Below are 18,975 nucleotides of genomic sequence, written 5' to 3' on the forward strand. Positions count from 1 at the left end.
GCTTTTCGGTAAGTTATTTATCTGGGTAAGTGTTTTCTAAGAAAGACTTACCCGGGTAAGTGCATTTACCCATGTTCTTTTATTTTTCATGTAAATACCATTTTAACCATAAAAATCCATTATTAAGAGGGGCATTTTTATCCCATTCAATTATTGGTAACTTCCCCCGGGTGGAAAAGTTCTTTATCCACCCAAGTAAGTGATACCCATAAAAATAAACTTTCCATGGTCCCCACACAAATATGAAAAAATAACATGGGTTTTTTGGTCAATGGGAATCAAACTCTCATTGACCAACTCCCCCCCCTCCTCTCAAAATCCAAAAAAAAAAGAACGCCCCCTTAGTTTAATATTCCATCTTTTTCAGAAGTGATTGTTTTGCATGGTTAGTATTCAGTAATGACTTAATTGACATGTATGCCCAATCCTAACGAAGCATCTTCAAAGATCAAAGGTGATCAACACTACGATCTTCATACCCTCTCCCAATCAACTGGTATTATAAAAGTAGTAATCAATTAGGTGGTTAATTTAAAGTAATAAACTCATTTTACTAATTCATTCTTATTAGTTTAAATTAATGTTTGAAAGTAATAAAGACAATCTAAATTATTAACAGTAAGGCTGCATTTGGAAGTGATGTAAATCAAGAACCGATGTAAAATTTACAGTGCTTCAGTTTTGTAGGCATTTGGAAGGAGCGTGTAATTATGATCGACATAAAACTTCACTCTGATTCAGTTTTGCGTGCATTTGGATGGAGTGGAGTTTTACATCATGAATCAATGTAAAACCTCATCAAGCATAAAGTTTTACATTGATAATCGATGTAAATACTACATCGATTTTATCAATGTAAAACTTTACACTTTTCCACCCATCACGTTTTTCAAAAAGCAATAGTCACTTTCACGATTCAGTGTAAAATGTTATCAATGTATTTTTACACCGATAACGGTTTACATTGATTCCAAATGCAGCCTAAGGGATAAAAATAAAATTATTAATACAAATAAATACAAGCTTACCTAACAATAAAAAATAAACAAAATTGGTCACACACAAATTAATACCCATGTAGAGTTCATTTAAAATAAATAAAAATTCGTAAATATTAATAGGAAGCTTGTGAATATTGATAATACTTTATTAGTCTTAAAAATGATTTTTGTTTATTTAAATCTTCATTAAAGATTAATGGAAACTAGTAAAATAATAATTAATGAAAATTAGTACAAGTTAAAAAAGATAAGGAAAAAAGCATAAGAAATGGGTTTCCCTTGCTAGAGATGCAACTTGGATTGTGTTTGGCCTATAACCTAAAAAATATTGCTTTGAATTGGATTAGGATGGAATTTATTCAATTGAGAATGTCAAATAGGTATTTGTACTTTAGGCTCAGTTTGGAAGGAGTACAAATACAAATATGTAGAGTGCAAAACTTTGTATTTTGTATTATTATATATATTTATACTGTACATATTTGTATTTGTACTCCTTCTAAGCTAAGCATTAATTTATTTTTAACAAATCATGTAGGGCCTGCTATATATACTAAAACACAATAGTCTAAAAATTTTCTTTTTTTCTAATTTTTTATTATATGTTATTTTGTTTTTAACGAATCAAAATCTTATATTTGATATTTTATTGGCCTTGTAATTAGACTATGGATCACTTGCCCACGTCTACCCACAATACATTGCCCTCGTGAATTGGGAACATCTCCCCCTGCATAATACTATGTAGAGGTTGGGGTGTCAACAGTATTCGAAAATCCGATTTCAAATTTGAGATTTGATATAATTGAATCGAATTCGATTAATTCGAATATCTAATCGGTCGAATTCAGATATCTTATTCATACCGAATAGTTAATTGGATTTGAATTCGGATATGACCCGATTCGATTCAAGGAATATCTGAACTCGACCGATTATTTAATTCTTATATAATATATAAAATATTTAAATGTCTTATATAATCTATATACAATAAGTAAATTATATAAATAATTTATATGTTTATATATTTATATAAATAAAAAATTTATTTTATATATTTATTAATTACCTATAATAATTAATTAGTCAAATTTTGAATGGAATGGAATGGAATTGAATCGAATATTTGAATATTTAATCGAATTTGAATTCAAACATTAATTTTTAATATCCTTCGGATATTAGATTTTCTTACTGGATTCGAATTCGAATATTGCTTGATCCAATTTGAATTCGATCCTTTTACACACCTATATGGAGGATGAGATGTTCTCCATGTGTGGCTGCGATGTTATGTGGGTAGACGTGGGCAGAGTAGTGTGGACAGGAGATCCAGACTAATGTAATTAACCTGCGTTCATTCATTTACGTGGACAGAGTAGTGTGGACAGGAGATCCAGACTAATGTAATTAACCTGCGTTCATTCATTTACGTTTCCCACCCCCAACAAACAATCATAAAAAGCATTGTTGAATGAATCATGACTCTATAAGTCAAGTCGTGATATCAAGACTAATCATTCACTATCTCTATTATTTCAAAAGCTTCAACTTTTACTCAAACACAACAAGTTAATCGTGCTTCAAAAACTTATGACTTTGATTCAAAGAACCGGTTTCTTCTGCATCGCTTCTAGGTGAGTTCAAATATGTGCCCCATAACGTCCCATAGTACATCCCCGCCATGTATTGGGAACATCTCCCGGTGATTACATCATCGGTTCTGGTACTATCATTGGGAGATGTTCCCAATACACGGTGGGGATGTGTTATGGGACGTTGTGGGGTGCAGATGTGAACTCCCTCCAAGTAGTTTTCCGATCACTGAGTTGCATGACTTTTCCTAGCATTTGTTTGGAACCTTTGTAATATCTAAAACAGGGGAGTGTCTTACTCCCATCCCTATAAAAACCACCAACCATTGGCGAGCAAAATGGTCGGCTTTTATTTGAATAATGGTAGTTGGTGTTGTTCCAACAAGCAACTTGCTTTTTATAGTCAAAACCACAATTTTAGCAACCTGTTTTCGAACCGTCGTTGACCCAAACAGTCGGACTGTTCAGCCCGAAAACCATTCGAGCAACCGGTTGAAGAATCGTGACTAGGACAACGGTTCACGTTTTTATAGGATTAAAGCTGATTGAGAGATGGGGAAAGAATGAGATTATGATATGAAATTAGATCTCAGAGACTGAGAGAGAGGGAGGGAGGGAGAGAGAGAGAGAAAGAGGGAGAAAGAGAAGAAGAAGAAGAAGAAGAAGAAGAAGAAGAAAAAGAAATAGGAAATATTGTAGATCGGAGATCTCAAAGATATCCAAAGTTGCCACTATGTCGCTGTTGTCATCGCTATCGCTAGTGAACATTGGATGCTCCTCATCTATCTATCTATCTATCTATCTATCTCTTTCTTTCTTTCTCAATTGTCAACCACATCTCTTTTTGTTGCTACCAAATATGAGGTTGAGGGCAACAAGGTGATTTTGCTAGTGTCCAAAGCTGATAAGTCTGATCTGTAAACAAGAGAAGAGCACACGTCAAAGGTCCAGGGTGGGCAACAAGGTGATTTTGCTAGTGTCCAAAGCTGATAAGTCTGATCTGTAAACAAGAGAAGAGCACACGTAAAAGGTCCAGGGTGTTATCGTAGTGGCGGAGACTCCGACAATCAAGTTAGCCAAGTGCTTAAAGAGGGGTTGGAGCTAGCAAAAGACGATAGCTCAAAGCTTAGTTCTTAATAGCTAAGAATGGTTCTTTTTTTTTTTTACCTTGAGGTGAGTTCCCCCTTTTATAGCTAACATTGCCTTAGGAGTGGTTAGAAGCAATTGGTGATGTGAGGCCAGGATTTGATCTGGCTGACGCCATGTGACACGATATGAGGCCTGCTAAGTATCCCTTACATCACTTTTTGAATCTTTTTTTATGAAAGACTAAGGATAGTAAAGCCCTAATTTTCTAATCTTATCAGACCACTTGAATCGTTTGACTCGGATGGTCGAACCGTTGACCCAGAAACCAATGGTCCATCGTATTTTCTAAGGGGGCGTTTGGCAAGTCTTTTTGGAAAGATCTTTTGGTGGCTCTCATAATCAAAAGACGCATTGAACTTTTTGCATTCAGATTTGAGCAGCTTGAAGCCCATTTGGTTAAGGCATGTCTTTCTGTGTGAAGACAAGTAGAAAAAAAATGCAAAAGCTCCATTTGGAGCTTTCCAAAGATCACCCATTTTGGGCTTCTCGCGTCTTTTCAACACATTGGCTTTTGCCAACTAGATTTACCGTGAACCGAATGAAAAAAAGATTGAATTACGATCTACCAGGCTTGTAAATAGTCAACATACTTTGAGGAAAGACATGCCAAATGAGGCCTAAAATATGGGAGCATCTTCTTCCTAGTCCTTTGAAAATCACTAACTATTGGTGATCAAATGGGTTGGTATGGACACTAGCGTCATTCCGACGAGCGATGCGTTTTTATGCCGTCAAACCACCCTAAATTCAAGGTTCAAAGTATCAAAAACACAAGGTGTATCGAAAAGGTAATTTTAAGAGACATATTGAGATACGCTTTGGAAATGCATAGATACGGACGATAAATAAAAAAACGTATGGATAGACTAGAAAATCCAAAGAAATCCTTAAAAAATATGAACAACAATAAAAATGAGTTTTATGTGATTATAACTAATTTATTTAAACATAAAAACCATTCTTTAATTATTTATATAAAGTATCGGGATATAATTAATAACTGTTGAAAAATAATAGAAGAACTAATATGTATGTGTGTGCATATATACTAATATTTATTAGTTAATATTTTTTTGAAGTCATTTATTAGTAACATGTTGTTTTAATAAGCAATTAAGATTGGTGTAATGGTTAATTAATTATTCTTGTAAGCAAATGACTTGGGTTCGAAACTTGTTACCTTGGGTTTGTGATTTTTCACAAATTATTTGAGTTAAATAACATTTAATGACATATTAAATGTCTTAATTAAAGGTAACTCAAATGAGCATTTAATTAAATAATATAAGTATTTAGTAACTTATTAAAATTGACATTAATGAGAGAGAAAAAAATGAATTAAATTTAAAAAAGAGAGGGAAATTAACTATACATGTTCGTGTGTTGAACTCTTCCAAAACAATATGGGCCCGAGCGACCACTGTAACGAAATCCGGGGTTAGAAGGTGATTAATGTGACTCGGATTTTGGGCCTTCCAACCCATGTCCGTTTCCAAATCCACTACTTCCCCAATTTCTATCTTTTGATAATTATCACATAATTATAAGATTACAATAAAATTACTGGAATATTTATTATTATTACTGTAATGATAATTATTACACGAGAATATATTATCTGAAATTATTATAACTACAATATTTTTCAAAACACTGTAATTCCAATAAAAATTATTAGTTTAATAATTGCAGTTTTTTCAAAATAATTTTATTACACTATTAATTATTATTGGAATTTTATTTTAATAATTAAATTATACTAAATTTCTATTAATTATTATACTAAAATCTGTAACTTTGAACATTAAAATTCCATTAATTAATCATTAAATTATTAATTTATTTTTTAATAAACTAATAATTTATTCAAATAATTTTAGGAAATTATTGATAATTTTTTATTGGAAAATTAAAGATATTTATTGGAAGTTATTTTCATTTAAACTATATAATTATGGTTCCATATAATATAAGTTATTTAATAATTTCAGAAAATTAGTAATTCTTGAAGAATTTATTGGTTAAATTATTGTTATTAATGGTATTATTAACAAAATAAATTATCTTATTTTGAAAATTATTCATCATAAAATAGTGAAATTGTCAACTTTCATATATTTTTTGAAAATTATGAATTAGTAGTTATTGAAAACTAATTATTGGAATTATTTAAAATTTTCATTAAATTATTGATTAACTTTTATTCAATGAATTAATAATTATTAATTACTGGAAATTAATAAATATACAAAATTTTAAAACAATAAGTTTCTGTAATTATCGAAACTTGGTTGGAAAATTATTCAATACTTTTCAGTAGTTATTAAAAATTATTTTTATCCAGTATTTATTCAAAAACGAAAATAGTAATAATAATAATTATTTACTAAAATTATTAATTATTGAAATGATTTTTTGTCAATTATTTGGTTGGAAAAATATTTAATAATTTTCACTAATTTTCAATAAAATTGCGTAATAAATTTTGCTATTTTGCAAATTGTTAATTTATTGTTTGGAAAAATATTCAATAATTTTCAATGTATTAACAAAATAAATTATCTTTTTAATTGTTAATTTAATAAACTAATAATTTAACAAAATTTTGGATTTTCCCATGCATAGAAGGGTCCCCACTAGTATACTATAAAAACAAAGCCTTGCCTCAATTATATAGTATTTGAGTACATTGATTCAATTAGGGTAAATTGCCGAAACCTCCTCTGAAGTTTGGTGATTGCAATCACCTCTGTTGAACTTTCTAACACAGTTGTAAATACATCCCCTTTGTTAGAATCTTCTAACAAGAGACACAAAAATGTCCAAAATATCCATGTAGTTACTATTGAGGCTAGTTTCTACACAAGAAAACAATAAAAACTTTAAAGTTGCATCTTTACATTTGAGCAATTGATATAAAGGGAAAATTAAAAAAAAAAAAAAATCAACTTCAAAAAAGAGAATGGAAGGGTTTGGGCTAGTGATTCATATAAAGAAAAAATTTGAAAAAATAATAATTTTGGTCAAAAGTAACTGCATGGATATTTTGGACATTTTCATGATTTTTTTTTTAAGATTCTAACAAAGGGGTCTACTTGCAACTATGTTGAAAATTTTAAGGGAGGCAATTGCAATTACCAGACTTCAAGGGAAGGGTTTTTATTAAGAAGACGTGGCTTTTCCTGCGGTCCACACGTGAATTTTTATTTCGTTTGCGAAAATCTCTTGTAGTAGGATGAAGTATCCGCACGTGAAGTTTTTCGTCACGTGAAATCTCTTGTTATGGGTTGTCTTCTCCGGCTCTCGTCCATGGCTACCTCCTGGACGATCTTCTACAAGACAATTTCTCTCCACACTCGTGTTGCAAATTCAATGGCACCCATTGACAGTAAATGGTAGAAATTGGTTTCGCTTTGAGAGCCTCTGAAACTAAGGGGGCGTTTCTTCCAGTTTACAGTCCATCAATTTGCTATCTGCTTTTTTTGGGTAGAAATATCAAATATCTCTCTGTTTTTTTTTTTTTTTTGATAGAAACAAATATCTCCATCTATTCAGTACTCAGAAGTTTGGAGAATGAACTGATGAGCTTCACATTTGCTCCCTCTTTCCTCCTATCTCGGTTTCCTCTGAAAACTATTATTATCAATAGAAACTTTGATGGCTTTCTCTTGCTTGGCAGGAGGAGAAGGTTTACTACATCAAGCATCTCGAGAGCTCAATGTAGGGAGAATCACAAAATCAAGCAAATTATAACCAAGTTTCAAAAACAACGGAAAAATATTTTTCTCCTTCTTTGTGTGAATCTATTAGGAAACAATTTAGTAGAGCTTAAACCAAAGAACAAGCACACAAGAACACAACCAAATTTACGTGGAAAAACCTTCTCGGTGTGGGAAAGAAAAAACCACGGTCACCCAAAAACTTTCACTATCAAGAAAGTGGTTGTACAAGGGTTATCTCTAGATAAAACTAGAGGCATACAATCAGCAAATCATCAAGAAAATATGTTTCTTGAAAACTAACAAATATATCAAGATAATGGAGAAATCTCAGCCAAAACGGAGGTACTGTTCGCGGACTCAGATCTCACAAACCAGTAAGCCAAACCAGATCTCCACCGTTCAGATTGAAGAACCTTAAGCCGCGAACATGCCTGCAAAGTTTCAGCTCAATCGGACTATAAACGACATTCAATCAGAGCACAAAATGAAAAACTGCACAGATTGGAATTTCAAGAATCCGCTCATTTTTTCTCTCCGTTTTTGCACGGGATTCTCTTCCTTTTTCTTCTCTTCTTCTCCCAATCTTTTTGGCAGCTAACACCACTAAAAGGTTATTTCCTTTTTCTAATTTTCATTTGAACAAGAATACCCTCATCCATGGGCTCAAAAATACCACATGGGCTTCTTGGGCCATCCTCCACATAAGAGGGAAACCCAACAAATCTCCCCCTTTTCCGACTAAGTGGAGGGATTTGCCAACCCGGCGACCAAGCGACAAACCTCAAGTTTTTCTCTTGGTAATGACTTTGTTAACATATCAGAGCCATTATCATCTGTGTGAATTTTTCAAGTTCAAGTAATTTGTTGTTTAGAGTATCTCTTATCCAAAGATACCTCACATCGATATGCTTTGACCTTGCATGAAATGTTGAGTTCTTAGCCAAGTGAATAGTACTCTGATTATCACAGAACAGAACATACTTCTGTATCTTGAAACCAAGCTCTCTCACGAACTGCTTCATCCATAACAATTCTTTACAAGCTTCTGTTGCTGCAATAAACTCTGCCTCTGCTGTAGAAAGAACAATACACTACTCCAACATTGTCTGCCACGAAACAGCTCCACCAAAAAAAGTAATCAGATAACCTGAAGTAGACTTACGAGAATCCTCATCTCTTGCCATATTTGAATCAGTGTATCCAACTAACACTGGTTTACCACTGTCGAAACTCAGTGTTAAATTGCAAGTATCTCGAAGATATCTCATTATCCACTTTACTGCATCCCAATGTTTTCTTCCAGGGTTCGAAAGGAAACGACTAACAACTCCAACTGCATGAGCTATGTCTGGCCTTGTACATACCATTGCATACATCAAACTTCCTATTGCTGACGCATATGGAACCTTTTCCATATTTTCCTTCTCTTTATCTGTTGAAGGGCCTTGATCTGATCTTAACTTAAAGTGGTTAGATAAAGGAGAAGAAACCACTTTAGTTTTATCCATATGGAACCTTTCAAGTACCTTGTTAATGTACCGTTCCTGTGACATGTACAACTTTTTCTTTTTCTTGTCTCGACAAATTTGAATGCCAAGAATTTGTTTTGTTGGTCCCAAGTCCTTCATGGCAAAGGACTTATTTAACTGCTTCTTCAAATTCTCAATCCTTGAAGAATTTCTGCCAACAATCAACATGTCATCAACGTAAAGTAATAAGATAATAAAATCATCATCAGAGAATTTCTGCACAAAAACACAGTGATTAGAAGTAGTCTTCTTATAGTCATGCTCCCCCATAACTGATTCAAACTTCTTATACCATTGTCTGGGTGCTTTGTTTCAAACCGTAAAGGCTTTTTTTCAACCGAGAAACATAACCCTCTTTTCCTTTTACCTCGAAACCCTCTGGTTGCTCCATATAGATCTCTTCCTCTAATTCACCATGAAGAAAGACAGTTTTCACATCCATCTGCTCAATCTCTAAATCCAGGCTAGCTACTAAGCCTAAAACAACACGTATGGAAGACATTTTCACAACAGGAGAGAAAATTTCATCAAAATCAATACATTTTCTCTGACTAAATCCCTTAACAACCAATCTGGCTTTGTATCGTGGTTATGAAGTATGCTCTTCTTGCTCCACCCTGTAAACCCACTTATTCTTCAAAGCTCTCTTACCCTTAGGCAACTTTACCAACTCAAACGTGTGATTGTCATACAAAGATTGCATCTCATCTTCCATAGCACCAACCCAATGTGCCCTGTTTTCATCTTCCATGGCTTCTGCATAACATTGAGGCTCTCCCTCATCTGTCAATAATACATACTCATTTGCATTATACCGTGTGGAAGGACATCGATCTCTGGTAGACCTTCTGAGTGGAATTTCTGGTTCTGGCAACTGATTAATAGTCTGATGATCTATCTCGACCTGCGTAGGAGCATTTACATCATCAGTACCTTGTTGATCATCCTAAGTATTTTCCGCCTGTGCTGATAAAGGAATCGGATCCAAGTCAATCAAATCATCATTGTATTGATGGATTGCTTTTTCTGTCTTCTCAACATCTTGTATAGTCTGATCTTCTATAAACACAACATCATGACTCCTAACTAGCTTGTTCTCAACTGGATCATATAATCTGTACCCAAATTCATCTAGACCATAACCAACAAAGATGCATTGTCATGTCTTCACATCAAGCTTAGACCTCTTGTCTTTTGGGATGTGCACAAATGCCTTGCAACCAAAAACATGCAGATGATCATAAGAAACATTTTTGCCAGTCCAAACTCTATTTGGAACATCAAACTGAAGATGAATACATGGTGTGAGATTAAAAACATGTACAATTGTATTCAAAGCCTCACCCCAGAAAGATCTTGGCAACTGAGCCTGCGAAAGAAGACATCTTACTCTTTCAACTAAAGTCTTGTTCATTCTCTCAGCCAAACCATTCAACTGAGGAGTCTTGGGAGGCGTCTTTTGATGTCCAATGCCTTGATGCCTGCAGTACTCATCAAAATGACCTAAATACTCTCCCCCATTATCTGTTCTGATGCATTGCAATTTCTTTCCAGTCTGTCACTCAACTAGAGCTTGAAACTGTTTGAACACCTCTAACACTTGATCTTTGCTCTTCTAAGTGTACACCCATAACTTTATTAAACAATCATCTATGAAGGTCACAAAATAACATGTACCACTCAGAGTTCTTGTATTCATAGGACCACACACATCTGAATGTACTAGATCAAGTATACCACGTTTTCTTGAAGAAGGGGAACTGCTGAAAGAAACTCTATTCTGCTTCCCTGCCAAACAATGAATACACTTTTCCAAATTTGGATCATCCATGCCAGGAAGAAGATTCTTCTTAGCCAATACTGTCAAGCCTTTCTCGCTTATGTGAGCAAGTCTCTTATGCCACAACTCTGATGTAAGCTTATCTTTCACAGCATTGATAGCGTCTTGTGAGAGTCCTATTTGCAGTATATACAAGGTAGAATGTTTGTTTCCACGAGCAACAATCATAGCACCTTTAGTAAAATTCCACTGACCATTACTGAAGGTGTTGCAATATCCTTCATCATCAAGTTTACCTGCAGAGATTAAATTCAAGCGAATATCAGGAGTATGCTTTACCCCTCTAAGAAGCAGTTTCATGCCATTGTTCATCTCCAAACACACATCTCCAATACCAATGACTTTGACCAAGCCATCATTGCCCATCTTTACTGTACCAAAGTCACCTGCCGTGTAGGATGTAAAGAAGTCCTTTCGAGATGTAGCATGAATGGAGGCTCCACTATCAATAACCCAACTGGTCTCATGACATGCAATGTTGACAATATCACTATCATAAACATCAAGAAAGTCTTCGGTAGAAGTGGTAGCAACTCTATCATTTTCCTTGCTATCACCACCCTCTTGTTCTTTGCCTTTCTTCTTGTTTTGATGTGTCCTTTCATGCCGCAGTGATGACACTCAATTAACAAACCTGTTGGACATATTTCTTCCTTTATCTTTGTTCCTGAAATCTTTGCTCTTACTCCGCCCTCTTCTTTCTGTAACCAAAATCTCTGACTGCTGAGAAGACCCATGTGACTTTCTTCTCGTTTCTTCATTTAAAATACTGCTCTTAGCCAGATCCATATTGATTATACTATTCGGAGCTGAGTTACTCAATGACATTCTGAATGTCTCCCAAGAGTCTGGCAATGTACCAAGTAGACACAACCACTGAATCTTATCATCAAACTTGATACCCATTCCAGCTAGTTGATTAATTATACCTTGGAACGTATTCAAGTGATCTATCAACGGAGTTTCATCTCGATACCTCAAAGTCATCAACTGCTTGATGAGAATCATTTTATTATTTCCCATTTTCCGAGCATACAACTCTTCAAGTTTATTCCAGAGTGTCCGTGCATGTGTTTCTCCACTAATATGATTCAAAACATTATCATCTACCCACTGCCTTATATACCCACAAACCTGTCGATGTAACAAGGTCCATTGTTCCTCAGACATATTTTTTGGCTTCTCAGTGGCAAACACCGGTAGATGAAATTGTTTAACATAAAGGAGATCTTCCATTTTTCCTTTCCAAGTATGATAATTTGCACCATTCAAAGTAATCATTCTACTCAAATTAGCTTCCATATTTAGCACAAGATATTCAGTAACAATAACCTAGCTCTGATACCACTTGTAGGGAGAATCAAAAAATCAAGCAAATTATAACCAAGTTTCAAAAACAGCGGAAAAATATTTTCCTCCCTCTTTGTGTGAATCTGTTAGAAAACAATTTAGTAGAGCTTAAACCAAAGAACAAGCACACAAGAACACAACCAAATTTACGTGGAAAAACCTTCCCGGTGTGGGAAAGAAAAAACCACGGTCACCCAAAAACTTTCACTATCAAGAAAGTGGTTGTACAAGGGTTCTCTCTAGATAAAACTAGAGGCATACAATCAGCAAATCATCAAAAAAATATGTTTCTTGAAAACTAACAAATATATCAAGATAATGGAGAAATCTCACCCAAAACGGAGGTACTGTTTGCGGATTCAGATCTCACAAACCAGTAAGCCAAACCAGATCTCCCCCGTTCAGATTGAAGAACCTTAAGCCGCGAACATGCCTGCAAAGTTTCAGCTCAATCGGACTATAAACGACATTCGATCAGAGCACAAAATGAAAAACTGCACAGATTGGAATTTCAAGAATCCGCTCATTTTCTCTCTCCGTTTTTGCACGGGATTCTCTTCCTTTTTCTTCTCTTCTTCTCCCAATCTTTTTGGCAGCTAGCACCACTAAAAGGTTATTTCCTTTTTCTAATTTTCATTTGAACAAGAATACCCTCATCCATAGGCTCAAAAATACCACATGGACTTCTTGGGCCATCCTCCACATAAGAGGGGAAACCAACACTCAACAGGTTATACCTTTTTTCTTTTCGAACTAAACCCTCTTTCTGTCTCTATATTGCCTCAAACTCTCTCTCTCTCTCCCTCTCCTGGGCCTCATTTATTATTTTATAATTTTATTACACTATGGTTTGATCAAAAGCGTATCTTCTTGTTTTTCTTATAGCGGTAGACAGTAGTAGAGGTCGTCCTTGCATTTCTCAGTCTCAGCTGGATTCTCGCGTCCTCCTTGGCATGTTCGAGCAAGAGCTTCAGCAGCTCGCTATAGACTTTGGCCAGGTAAAGCGGAAGGGTAATGTCACTAGTTTATATATCTCTATTTATTTTTACAAATGATTTTTGAAATTCGTCTTTGAAATTTGAATTATTCATAATCAAAGCTATCGAGGAAAGCAACTTCATCTTTTTCTTTACAAGACTAAGGCCAAAGAAATTCAGGATTTCAGTCACTGTGAATTGCTTTCTCTTTCTTTCCTTTTGACCTTCCTTTTGCCCTTCCCTCTTCCCTGTTCGAGTACGTTCACCGTTTGCCTTTTCGACAAACTGGAGCCACACCAAGACAAGTGGATCTCCAATTAGACCGATTTATGTCATTTTATGAGATGAGATTCGCCTTTTCCTTCTCCTTGCTTAACAACTTACATTCTTTGTCTCTAACTCCTAACTTGTCCTCTCTCAACTCCCTGAATTCCTGGTTCGTAAATTTTCTTATTATCTAATAATCATATTTTGCATGTTTACAGCTGGTTACTTATGTGTTGTTTTAATTTGATTTCTGTATGTTTTATTTCACAGTTGTCGTGCTATTCTTAGTAACGTTTTGCAAATCTGCCATTTGGTTGCTATAGACAATTAATGACGGTTAAGATGTATTCTTGTAAATATGGAAGTGATGTTATTATGTTTTTGTGTTCAGGTATGTTTTTTGTTATTTTACAATTACTTTTGTTTTTTGTTTTTTTGTTTTTTTTTATTTCGCTATACAGAATTTGATTTTGCACAATGTCCTCAGTCTCGGGGTTTTATTTCTTTGGGTATTGTTTCATGCAAAGATGATTTACTTGTGCTAGATTTTATTTGTGATAATGGTAACCAATTGATAGCGTTATAAAAGTTTGATCCTTAGAGGGATTGTGGGAGTTTGATTTTGGAGCTGTTTCCTGCTTTTAGTGAAGATGATATTGCTAAGAATGTTTCTTGGTAGATCCTCTTGGCATCTCACTTTTACTTGGATAAAACTCATAGAGACATTCTTGCTTCTTCCATTAAGCTAAATCTTGCAAAAATTAAGTGTTTATCATCTGTACAGAACCATGATAAACAACTTGGTAGTCCCCTTCTACTAACAAATTATTCCAGTTCTGGTCCACCACCACTTCTAGGCCTTGAGTTGCAGTTACTCATTTCAGCTTTCAATAAATTATTAAACCCTATTGGCCCAGAAAAATAGTATTCTTCTACTGCCATCCCTTATCACCCTGCATATCAGATTCGCCCGGGTTACTCAAAGTACATCCATCAACATTTAATTGAGACACCTTTGATCAGGTCGTTCAGCTCAATGAACTATTCTTATTTTAATGAGCTCTAAACAGCATGTTTTATTTCATGGAAATCAACCATGAAAGTTATACTTTCCTTTGATAGGAAAGTCCTAGGAAAAGAACAGAGATCTTTGCTTGGTATATTATTTTAATTTTTTGCTTTCTAAACACACTTAAGCATAGAACTGGTAGGGCCATTTTTAGTTTTTCTACTTTAGAATAAAACTTTCAGTTTAAATTTTTGATTTAATAGGGTCTTTCACAAGATTTCTCTTAGTCGCTAATCCTTTTTGTATTTCACCAAAAAAAAAGAAAAAGATCTGGTATCTCAACAGCCCTACTTATATGCTTCCATGTGTTCAATCCTGCATTCAACCAAACTACCACAGTCAATCTTTAACCATCTGGCAGCTTATTCTTTGGGTTATGTCATATGTGGTTGCTTGGATTTAGGTTTCCCACTGCCCAGGCTTAATCTAAACCTATATGCATATATTGCTCATTTCAACCTGTAGTTTTGGTTCATTTAGCATGTATTCAACAGTTTTCAGAAACTTTGTTTTGAACTTTGTACTTGATTACATAACCGTCCAAATTTATTTGATCTAGTGAGTTTTAACTGGAAGTGTTTTTGCTTCGTAAGTCTTAAATCTTTTTCTATGGATGTTCTTTTCTTCTGTACCATGCAGCTTGAAGCAGTCACAAGGAGAATCCTGTGGATCAAATCTACGGACCCAAAAGCAAAAGTCCTTGTGTTCTCCAGTTGGAATGATGTTCTAGATGTATTGGAACTTGGAACATGCTTTGGTTTCTAATGACATCAGTTATATCTGGATGAAGGGAGGCAGGTATGAGTATTGCCCAAACAGTTTATTCTGAATCTGTACTTTGATAACCACTTATTCAAGGCATATTTTCCTCGTCTACTTAAATAGAGAGTTGTGGTGCATGTGGGCATTCCATTTTTTAATGGGCATCAGAATTGGAAAGACAAATGTACCAATACTTCTAAGAATAAGTTCTATTATTGATAAAAAAAAAAACTTCTAAGAATAAAAAGATGCATTCCATTATATGGAAGCAGGTTTAACCATTTCATGGTACTAATACCGTGAAATTAATGTCTTTTGTTACCATATGATTGGTGTTAAAATAATTACATGCAGATAAGCATATCTTTGGCTTCTGATTGACATGTATTAGTAGAAATTCCAGCTCTTTCAGAACTTTGTTTGCACAGACTTTATGAGCTAGAGTCATATATTTATAGGCTGACCAGATGCCAGAGTTCTACAAGAAGAATGGAGTCTATCCCTTTCTCTAAAAATTATTCTTCATGGAGAATCTATTGAAGATAAATTTTATTGGAATTCACAAATAGCCCATTTAATACATGATTATTATCATTGTTGCTATGTTCATTCTAAAAATCATTTTTTCATGGAAAATCTATTAAAGATAAATTTTGTTGGGATTCACAAATAGCCCATCTAATACATGGTCATTATCATTATTGCTATGTTCATAATTGGATCCATTTGCTGGTTTTTCTTATTCAAAATTAAGTAGGTTGGTTAGTGAATTCAAGTAGCAGTAGGAAAATTTTCTCTTTGGAAAACTTTGTACGCTGCTATGAAAGATGAGTCCTACATGCACATATGCTCCTAGTATTAATAGGAAAATTTGACTTAATGACTATCCATTAAAAATATAAAAAACATACAAATATACAAGCCCGCGCTCAGCACGGGTAACTCCGCCAGTTCTATTAATCACGATTCCACTTTGTTGAGTGCCATATCAATTGTTAATATACGAGGCCTAAAATCATTCCTCATTAACTCTTTCAAATCCTTTAATTTGCAAAAAGGCTACCTTTTTTTTTTTTGATTTTGATTCAAACTGATATTATATAAACGAACTACACTCCAGAAACAGTCTGGCACCTACGCCAATGTGGGGGACCAGAAATATCCTCTCTCATAAGCATGAGCACTTGTAATGGAGGATGACTTAGATAATATCAGAATAGTTATTAAGCTTCCCTATAGCAATGTCTTAATTCTACGTTCTGTACCCTATCCAAAAGACTTAAAATAATAAAAAAGAGATTCTTGCAATATTTCCTTTTTTGGAGGGCTATGATTGTAGACTTCGAATCTGGTTGAATGATCAGATTACTAAATCCCCTACCAAGAGCCTGTTGAAGACCTTCATGGACTGCCCACAGTTCTGCCATATCCGTCTCTGTGTACATAAAGTATGCTATTTATTTTGTATCATATATAGCACCCTTTTCTAAATTTACATTTACAGAAATGTATATTTCTTTATATGTAAAATTACTTGCACATCCATTGTGTTTTCTAACAAATGCTTAAACCTTTCAGTACTTTGACCACTACAAAACCACAAAACCACCCTTCAAGCTTCTTAAAATACTTGCAAACACACCTGTTCTATTATTTGTCCAAATGGAAAACATTAACATAATGCTTTTAAGATTTTTTAACATCCTATTTTTGTTAAAATGGGTTTTTTACTGAACTACCCCATAACAGGTTATTCAGTTCATACCATGGTTTTTTGAAAATTGAATCGGACCAGAAAACCCGGGAATTGGTTAGATAATTGGTGCCGTTTTACCCTAAAATCGCTTTTGGGCCAAAAACTGGTAATTTAGTCAATAAATCTCTGACTTCAGTCAAATCATTAATCCAAACAATGATTTTTGGCCGTTTATTAAAGTTAAAATAAACTGTCTGTACGAACCAAATGATCAGACCATTTGACCCAGGAATCAGTCCCATAACAGTTACATGTCGGTCTGGTTTTAAAAACCTTGGGTTATGTATTCAAGTAAACTGTTTTATGCATCAACTGAACAATAAAGGCAAAGCTCGGGTTAAACATAGACATCCCCCATTAGAAAAAATGGCATTCACAATTTGAAGAATGAACAATGTTGTTCATTATAAATGTACATTCGTAACACAGTTGTAGTCATAATTTCAATTTTCAACATCATCATTCCACCACATTTAATAGTGGGGTGCATTTGCATATTTATTTGAAATATGAAGAAGGTTTTTGTGTACTACTGCCTAGTGATTGTATGAAAAACAAGAAATATTAGAGTAGTGACTAGCGAGTTAGAATCTCTGATTGCAAGATGGCCATAACCAAGGAATAGTAAGGTAAAAGCTTAGGGAAAAAATTACAACCATTTCAGAGTGTAAATGAGTCCGAATAATTGGTTGCAATTGTAATGAGTTACTCGTCACACTTATCTTTCTTGAGATCAAATTCCCTTTTGGTTGAAAAGTGAATCCGAGGACCGAATGCCTGGATTATGTGATTTTTTTTAATCTATATTTTTCTCATTTTTTGAAAAAAAATAATCTGAAGCTCAGCTATTAGTTTGTGCTAGCCCATGAAGCAATAAATAAATAAATACTGTTTGTTTGTGCTGGGCTGTTTCTTTCTTTTGGTTATTCATTTTTTTAAGAAGTCTTTTGGTTATTCTTTAATCTTTAATTAATTTCTGTTTTATTTCCTTTGTTTCACTTTTTTTCTCTTTACAATTCATTTTCATTTTGGGTGTCGTTCTTTAGGTTCAGTTTGGAAAGAGTACAAATTCAAATATATACAATACAGATACATGCAAATAGTACAAAATGTAAGGTTTTACACTCTACATATTTGTATTTGTATTCATTTCAAATAGAACCTTATATATATATATATATATATATGGAATTGTTTATTTCTGTTGTAATATATAAGTGGAGGTGCCATTGCTTAAATGGCAATAAAAAAACGTGTCATCTGTCATGGCACTGTACAATGTAGTTATAAAATTTTAACGTGACAACTTTTTTTAACCATTAGGATAAGAGAGAAATTGCATCCAACTTAATGGGTGTTAGGCATTGTTGCAATTGAATATAAGACTGTATTTGTTTGCAATGCAAATGCAAATATGTACACTACATATTTATCTATTTTTCGGTTCATGAATACAAATGCGGTTCCCATTTTAAACCATTTTTGCATTCATCTTATTTGTTTGAAATTGGTGCAAAGGTGTGGGCCCATTATTAACTGCTCCAACTATCTTATTTTCCAATGCCTCAACTTTGGTCAAAAAGTTAATTATCAAATGAATACAAATTTGTATCCAAAAAATAGGTATATAATGCTCTCTTTTTGGAGTACAAAAGTGTCAGAAAATGTAATTTTACTTTGATAATCATTACTTTTTTACGTTTCAAACAAACGCTTGCAAACGCGAACTTGAGTGCATAAATACCCTGGTTCAGTGTTTATATCGCAAACAAATGCAGCCTAAGGGTCAGTTTGGGAAGAACACAGTATAAATACATGCAAAATACATGGTTCCACACTTTAAGTACTCTTTCCAAGACTCAGTTTGTCTGTGAATTTCATTTGCATTAGTATAACTGCAAATAGGTTATGTAAATTCTGGTTTAATTTTGATTCCAATTTCACTTGTATTGTTT

The 18,975-nt window shown here is 34.0% G+C and overlaps 1 long non-coding RNA gene across 1 annotated transcript; it reads left to right on the top strand.

Annotated features, from left to right (window-relative positions):
- Positions 1-12,841: 12,841 nt before the first annotated feature.
- On the top strand, positions 12,842-18,881 carry LOC148801067 (uncharacterized). The gene is made up of 3 exons (XR_016083549.1): positions 12,842-12,919; positions 13,075-13,187; positions 15,142-18,881. It is a non-coding gene; the product is annotated as an uncharacterized LOC148801067 (long non-coding RNA).
- The last annotated feature ends 94 nt before the right edge of the window (positions 18,882-18,975 follow it).

This window comes from Nelumbo nucifera, chromosome 3 (assembly GCF_055504915.1).
Source record: "Nelumbo nucifera cultivar China Antique chromosome 3, China Antique-T2T, whole genome shotgun sequence".
Classification (NCBI taxonomy): Eukaryota; Viridiplantae; Streptophyta; class Magnoliopsida; order Proteales; family Nelumbonaceae; genus Nelumbo; species Nelumbo nucifera.